At 45.9% G+C, this 8090-nt stretch overlaps 1 protein-coding gene across 4 annotated transcripts in view; it reads right to left on the bottom strand.

The window, feature by feature from the left end:
- The window catches only part of LOC119267553 (maspardin-like), a 41512-nt gene that overhangs the window by 20585 nt on the left and 12837 nt on the right, over positions 1–8090 (bottom strand). The window lies entirely within an intron of this gene.

Raw genomic sequence — 8090 nt, 5'->3', positions numbered from 1 at the left:
CCATGACAATGAGTTTGGAAAGATAAAATCCATGTTGCGCTCTAGTATGGGCCTTCGTAAAGAAATCCACCAATTGTAACTCGGAAGGCACATAATGAGAGCAAATACTTAGTCCTCCACACCAGCGCGCACAAAAGAAGCATCAACACCAATATGCTTGGTAAGCTCATGCTTCACAGGGTCACGCGCAATACTGATAGCACGCACATGTACACACCAAACTCTTGAAGTAAACACAGTAACCTTTGCCGTCAAAAAGGTCATAGCTCGGGACTCGGCCTCTTTGTAAGGGTGTTCCAAAAATAGGAGCATTGAGAGCTGATTCGAGTGCATAGTCCACCGTACGCACTAGTGATGTAGAGTGCTTCAAGTGTGTAGGCCGGGGACATATAAAGCGTGAATGTCCTAATGAGAAGAGAGTATTACTCACAAAAGATGGATATATCAGCTAGTGATGAAGAGAAAGTTGATGACAGATCTAGTGAGAAGTCTGAAGATCTTGAAAAAGAGGGCATGAGTTTTGAAGCTGCTGAATCATATACGTCCCTGATGGTGCAGCGAGTGCAAGAAGACCGTATCGAGGACAAGGGGCAACGCTGGAATATTTTTCAGTCTGAGTGCAAAATCAGCGACACCAATTGTAAGTTGATCATCGATGGTGGAAGCTACACCAATGAGGTCAGCAAGGGGTTGGTGGGTTATTTAGGATTACGTGTGTGGAAACACCCACAACCCCACTTAGTCGAGTGGCTGTATAATACTGAAAAGTTAAATGTTGCTCACAAGGTGTGCATCAAATTTTTGGTTGGCAACTATATTGATAGGGTGATATGTGATGTTTTGCCAATTGGATGCATGCCACTTACTGTTGGCAAGGACGTGGCAACATGATCGTGGTGCCACACATCATGGGAGGTCCAACACTTGCTCATTTAACGGGAAACGACATGTGCTATAACTGATGTTTGCCAATGATATCAAGGTGGATGCTATTATTTCAGTTCCAAAGAATGTCCCCAGAGCAACCAAGAAACCAAGGACAGCTTTGTTTAAAGAGGGAGGCGATGATGTGGCAACTAGAGCTTCTTCAGCCACGACACGGACTCAAGAATGTCTCCATGACATAGTGTTGTTTGCTCAAGAGAAGAAAGATGGCAAAGGAATCCTGGGAATTGCACCGTATGCTAAATCTGCTAACACAAATTTGAATGGTGAAATTCCTGTCAGGTTAGTAATGCTGGGGGAGGTCTTTTTTTGAGAGTTAGGAAAGTACAGGAAAGCTACAATGTTAATCTTTTGATGATGCGTCGCAAGAGCACAGCAAGAGTCGTTACGAGATTGATTTTTGATCTATCTTGTGCTGATTTTGTTACTTTGGTTTCTTGCATCTCGCTCGATCCATAGTATTTGTTCGGCTACATCTTCATCTACTTTGCTGCGTCTTCGTTTCGTCAAGTACCGTGAAAGATTGAGACCTTTACGTGCGCAAATTTGCGTCTCACTTGTTTGTGTTTCATCACGCAGCTAGCAAGCACCAAAGTCATGTAATCCCCTGCTCAGTCAGGGGCTCAACTGAAGAGGTCAACGTAGATGCACCGGGAAATGTTGAACCGGAGGCAATAAGCAGTTTGCGAAGGCGCGCAGTCTCCTGCTCAGTGAAGGACGCAGCTAAAGTAGTCGATGTAGCAGCACCAGGAGAGGAGCAGGCACTGCCACCCGTGGAAGTCGCTAGTCGCTAGAGGAGGCGGTGTAGCACACCCAACGTCGATCCGCAGAAGCCAGTAGAGGAGACAAGGTCGCAGGCACGCAAGCACCAAGGGAGGACGTGCGTGCGAGACGGAGTCGGTGTAGCAATGTGCACCAATACTGCCGATGAAAGTCGCGGGGGGAATTAGTGTAGAGCGACAATCAGCATCCACGGAGGTTGCGAGAGGACTCGTTGTAGAGCAGCCACCACAGTCTGCGTAAGGCGCCAAAAGGGATGACGTCACAAACAAACGAGCACCAAAGACCGAGGAAAGGCACATTGCGAGATGGACTAAGTGTTGGGAACACCAGAAACACCATTGGAAATCACTAGAGGGCGAGCGAGAGACACCATGTCTGATGATATTGTTTTCCCCTCTTTACTTTTCTTACTTCTTTTTTTACAAACTAATCAGCTCGTAGATGGCTTCAAGAAAAGCACTCCAGCCCGATCGCACAGGTCAGCCCAAGTGCACGCAGCCAGCCAACCTGGAGGCCACGCTCCCGAGCACACAAGCCCAAGAGAAAGAACAACGTTGCAACAGCAGGCTGCGGAAGGCTGAGCAGAGACGAGACAACAAGAGAGAGGCACCAAATGGGGTAGCAGAGTCGGCAGTAGATGGACGGCGGGCGGTCTGAAAGGCAGTGGCCAGGGAGCGCGACGGCGGCCGATTTGGGAGCAACGGCGGCCGGTCCTAGAGGAGGGCCCCAGACGAAGCTAGCAGTCGGATGGGGAGCACGATGACAGGGGAGCCCATCAACAGAGGCAGTGGGCTGCAACGAGGGAGAGCCTGGAGAGCAGCGCCATGGCCTGACCTGAGACAAGAGGTGGTGTGTGGTGATCTGGAGACCTGCAATGCAGAAGCGAGCACGATAGAGGGAGAGAAATTGGGATAAAGGGAGAGGAGGCAGCGACGGCCAGCCGAGAGGATGACAACAGCCCAAGAGGAGGCAGTGACTGCCAACCAAGAGGGGGGCGGCAGTGCAAGTGTGAGATTGGACTGGAGCACGAGTTGCGCGTGGAAGAAAAAATAACCTAGGGCTTTAATACCATGTCAGGAAATATGCAACTTGTATTTCCTTGGGAGGGCAAGTATATATATGCAGGAAACCCCTCATACAATGGGAAAAATACCCAAGCTATACATGCAACATAGTATAACTCTTAACTAATCTCACATTTTGTAAAAACTACGCTCCAGTTAAGTCGGGTAGCCGAGTGCGGAGAGGATAACTGCTAAAAGCATATCTACTATACCACTATAAAAGGAAGAGAGGGGCAGATCCAAATAAGGACGACCGTCTATCTGTCAGATCCAAGGGACTAAAATGTCCAGATGTTTAACGCAACAAGCCACTAATCAACCCATCGACAACTAATTCCCGCACCCCCACATCCTCATACAACACGATCGCCCGCACTACCTCTTCTCCGCATCACCTCTGCGTCCACAATTCGCCCCAACTGCCACGCCGTCTGTACTCCCCAAGATCGCTGCAGTATGCATCGCCGCCGCCGCCGCCGCACTCACTGCCTCATCTCGCTAGGGCCGCCGACCGCTCCACCGCCGGCCTGACCCTAGGCGAGGGCGCTCTTCGGCCGGCGACGCGGCAAGGCGCGCGGGACCTGCCGCCACCGCCGCCGCTGGTGGCCCTCAACGCGCAAGCCGCCGGCACTGCACTACCACGCGCCTCCGCTGCCCTACGCACGGCACCTGCCCCAACCCAACTCTCGACGCGAAGCCTCAGCTGCCAAGGGTGCTACTGTCGGGCATGTGCCGCCGGAAACGAATGCCCACGTAGGTCAGGAGGTGCCGTCGCTAGGGACGTGGACCCATGCAGGAGCGGCCGTTGATTCACGTCCTTTGGTCGATCCTTGTGCATCGGAGGTTGCACTCATCTCTGAGAAAATCTGCCTTTGTGCTTGTTTCTTGGGCATTCGTTCTCTGTATGGCCCTTCGCAAATTAATCTCCAGTTGACGTGTACAACTCCGTAACGCACTACAGGTACAGGTATTCCTTGTAAGATGCTTTCACCTATTCCCTAATGTACGTGCAATCTGACATCCATTGCCAATTTGGCTTACGTAAATTCGGTGGCAGAATAAGCAATCTTAAATTGGTATTGGTATTGTTCTTAAGCATGGCCCAAAATGATGTGTATCAATTGCATATTTTTCTGAAGCTACTGAATTTGACCTGTACTAAATTTCCACTGTTTTTTTCTTCTAAAAATACGGTTCTCCTTCAAACTCAATTTTGTTCCTTCTACTGAATGTGCTTCTGAAAGAGGATATCAACAGAGCAACCGGGAGGAGGAGGAGAGAGCAGCCAGAGATAAGTTCAGAACAACACACATGCTTCAGATTAACTCCTATTCCTGAACCAATATGTTTTTTTACTATTCACCGATATGCATGATTGAATTAGATAAAACAAGTAGGAGTGTATATTTATTTTCATTTAGGACTTTTACATACCTCCTAGCCAAGCATCCGTACCAGCACTGTGTTCGAGAAGTAATTGTGCAAGACACTAAAATTGATTTTGATGCAAGTATATATATGGTCATTTTTTTTGTTATTTGCTAGACGAATGGGTAACATAAATATTTTCTATCCCAACTTCAACGTCATTAATAAAATTTCAATTTAAACAACAGGGATTTTCTCATCTGTATAGTTCATGTATTCTTCTAGAGGCATTTTATAAAATAAGTTTCCATGCGAAACTTTTATCCTTCTGAGGGCATTTTAGAAAACAAGTTCCCATGCCATCCATTAGAAGGCGTTTGCTTACATAAGAAGAGGAAACTTTTATCCTTCTGAATGCATTTTAGAAAACAAGTTTCCATGCCATCCATTAGAAGGCGTTTGCTTACATAAGAAGAACGATAGCAGCATTAGCATATCTGTACTACTTTTTATAAAAAATAAGACAGTCTGAACAAATGTCTAAATATATGCCATCTAATTGTATGATTTTGGCATGTAAATACATTTTCCATATGTCTGACTATATTGTGTTTCCCGTGCAAATATGCAGAAGGTTGACCTCACTTTTGGGGACTGAGTTTTGTAATGATATGTTATCTTCACCCCATATCTTACTATGTATACAATGCTGCAATATGTATAGACTTGTCACCACTTTTACTGGACTGATATATCATATTGTATGTAGAATCTTACAATACATATGTACTTGCAGGCTTGCAGCAACTACTAACTAGGGTTTTTTCTTCACCTACAAGAATGTATGGAATCTTCCTCTATATTTTCATGTTGGTACCTGATTTACAGGTCTATACTGTTGGGCTGTTCAACCTACCACTGGAAGGCCTTACGGTGCATCAGGGGCATCTAATAAAGTTTTTAAGTTTGTCCCTACTATTATTATATCCAGACAAGATATTTGCTTGCAGGACCACCAAAGCTGAACCTTCTGGGTAATTTGCATTGAGCAGTCCAACGAGTAGCAGGATAATCAGCGGCTCGGTGCCCACAAGTATCCCAGATTTGCATTGAAGTGAGATAAGGTTTATTCATGTTTTTATATTTTGTTTCTCTTGACTGGTATGCTTTATTGATTTTCTCCTTCATGCTGTTAGTTTGATGAAAAGAATCCAGAGAAGGGAAGGAAACAGAGAGAGGAAGCATAATATTGGGAGTAAGGGAGATGCTGACAGGTACTTTCCATTTTCCATTCATTTCTCTTGACTGGTAGTTGCGATGATAATCATGTATTTGTCGTTAATGAGAAGATGTGAAGAGTAGTACAAAGTATGTCTTGTTATATAGAAGATGTGAAGAGTTAGAGCATCAAACAATGGAATAGAGTCACGCATGGAATTGCAAGCCAATCATATAGGCATAGACCTGTTTCAAGTTTTTCGATATATATTGAAAATTATGTAAGTCATTTTGAAATATTAATATAAAGAGTTTCTTATTGATGTTTGTTGTTTTGTGAATGTATTCCCGTAAAGAAAAATCTGTTTTAATATATTTGAATGGTGTCATCTTCGAATAAGATCTCTATAAGTCTATAGTAGCAGAAGTTCTTATTTTCCTAAAATCTGGAAATTGTACAATTAGCTGTATAAATTATAAAATTGATGTGCAAGAGAGTACTTCTGTGATTTCGCTTAGCTCAGATAAAATTGTGTACAAAGATTATAAGTTTCTTGCATTTGAAATACTCCCTCCGTTCCTAAATATTTGTCTTTCTAGAGATTTTAACAAGTGACTACATACGGAGCAAAATGAGTGAATCTACACTCTAAAATATGTATATATACATCCGTATGTGGTAGCCATTTGAAATCACTAAAAAGACAAATATTTTGGAACGGAGTATGTTTTTGCAGTATTTGCGTTGGTCAATATGTGGCTTGCATGTAGATGATAATTGGAATTTTGTTCGCTTTTTATTTCTGGGGTGAAGCAGCAATTTCAAATAAAAGATATATATGTTAGTTATGTTCTTAAAATTATTTGTTCAGATTTGTACCTGCATGCAAATTGAATAATGATCAATTTTACTTAGATACGTGCATTTGCACGTACACGATTACTAGTAAGTAGTAAACCCACCCAAAGATGAGTGCTCTCTCCTCTGACTTCCCTAGAGCCTCCGGTATCACAGCCGAGACAGCGACGGGTTCTCTACCCATACGGGATGGAGCGACAGCAGTATGGAAATAGGATAAGGTAGCGGCGAGACGAGTCGTTTAAATAGGTGTCAAGTGGAAGTGCAGTGATGCATTCAGCTGAGGCATCCTAACGAACAAACCTTGTTTCTACATGGCTACCAGTGATTCACCACACAAGTAGTATATAATGGCTATGAGAGGGATAAGCAAAAAAAACTAAATTACTTGCCTTTACATTTTCACAACTAGAACCCTAGCGTAGCTATCTATCCCGATCGATTTCCATCTCTTCTTTCGATCTTGACAAGGGTATCAGAGCCTCTCACCCATTATTGGCTCAAATTCGCGAGCAAGGTATGAACACCGCTCACAATAACCTGCTAGAACCCTACCGCCGCGGATTTGACAGACCGAGGACGATTCAGCAAAGCAACGAAGAAGGGTTGGTGGAACAATGCAAAATCCCACGATTCAAAGTGAGTTACGACGACAGAGTTACGACGACAGTGACGAAAGGAGCTCTTCGAGGTGATGGAAGAGGAAGCGACTACTCTGGCGGTGGCTAGAAGCAGGAAAGAGACGCATGCGTTGAGGAAGCAGTGCGTGATCATTGGCCCCACGAGATGGTGTGCCTCCATGGGCAAAAGGATCAACAAGACTCGTTGCTCTCTTTGCACGGTGAGATCTCTAAGCTAATAGAGGTGGTGATGAGCATTAATTTTAGCAAGTAGCCATCGACTGACTGCAATCCACTCGTGAGTTGAATTCAATGCATGAACTTTTGAGGTTCACGGTCGGTTCGGTCATCACATGTCTTAAGGGCCCAGCGAATATCTGATGGCCATTCATGAAACCAATTACAGTTCTACAACAACAACAACAACAACAACACCTTTAGTCCCAAACAAGTTGGGGTAGGCTAGAGGTGAAACCCATAAGATCTCGCGATCAACTCATGGCTCTGGCACATGGATAGCAAGCTTCCACGCACCCCACAGAATAGCCTAAATGCCACAACCATAATTTTCTTTACTTCACTCCTACACAACAGCAAAACTTCTGATACGGGGCATCCCAAGGTCATCCCCATGGACCTACCATCGTCTCATCAAGTGCCTAGTAGACCCATGACTCGATCACGTGCAAGAGCTCTCGAGACCAAGGTGACATCTCTCCTCTCACAATTCCACTTCGATGACCATGAGACATGGCTACTACCTCAAACGGAGACATTGTGCATACTCAGGTATCAAGGAGTTAGCCATGGAGACGCCAAGGAGCGAGGAGAATCCGAAGAGGAAGATGGACGTGAAGGCGGAGAAGAAAAAGGGCTAAGTCAGCAGAAGCCCGGACGATCCGGACCGCCGTCCGGACGATCCGGCCTCAGCCCGGATGATCCGGACCCCGGCCCGGACGATCCGGATAATGTGCCCAGCGACACCCGAGACGTCATCTTGGAGATGGGTCATCCGGACCGAGGCCCGGATCATCCGGACACGCCCGGACGTCCGGACCAGGTCCCGGACATCCGGCCCTCCCGCGGCTGCTCCAACACAGCCGGATCATCCAGACGCCGACCCGGATCATCCGGACCCCCGAAGCCTGGATCATCCGGACCAACTCCCGGATCATCCGGCCACTGCTTGTGTGCGTGACTTGGGCCGAGGCCCGTGCACCCGTTTCGCCCCCC

Source organism: Triticum dicoccoides, chromosome 1A, assembly GCF_002162155.2.
Source record: "Triticum dicoccoides isolate Atlit2015 ecotype Zavitan chromosome 1A, WEW_v2.0, whole genome shotgun sequence".
NCBI classification, from domain to species: domain Eukaryota; kingdom Viridiplantae; phylum Streptophyta; class Magnoliopsida; order Poales; family Poaceae; genus Triticum; species Triticum dicoccoides.
This window is presented reverse-complemented; position numbering and strand designations above follow the sequence as displayed.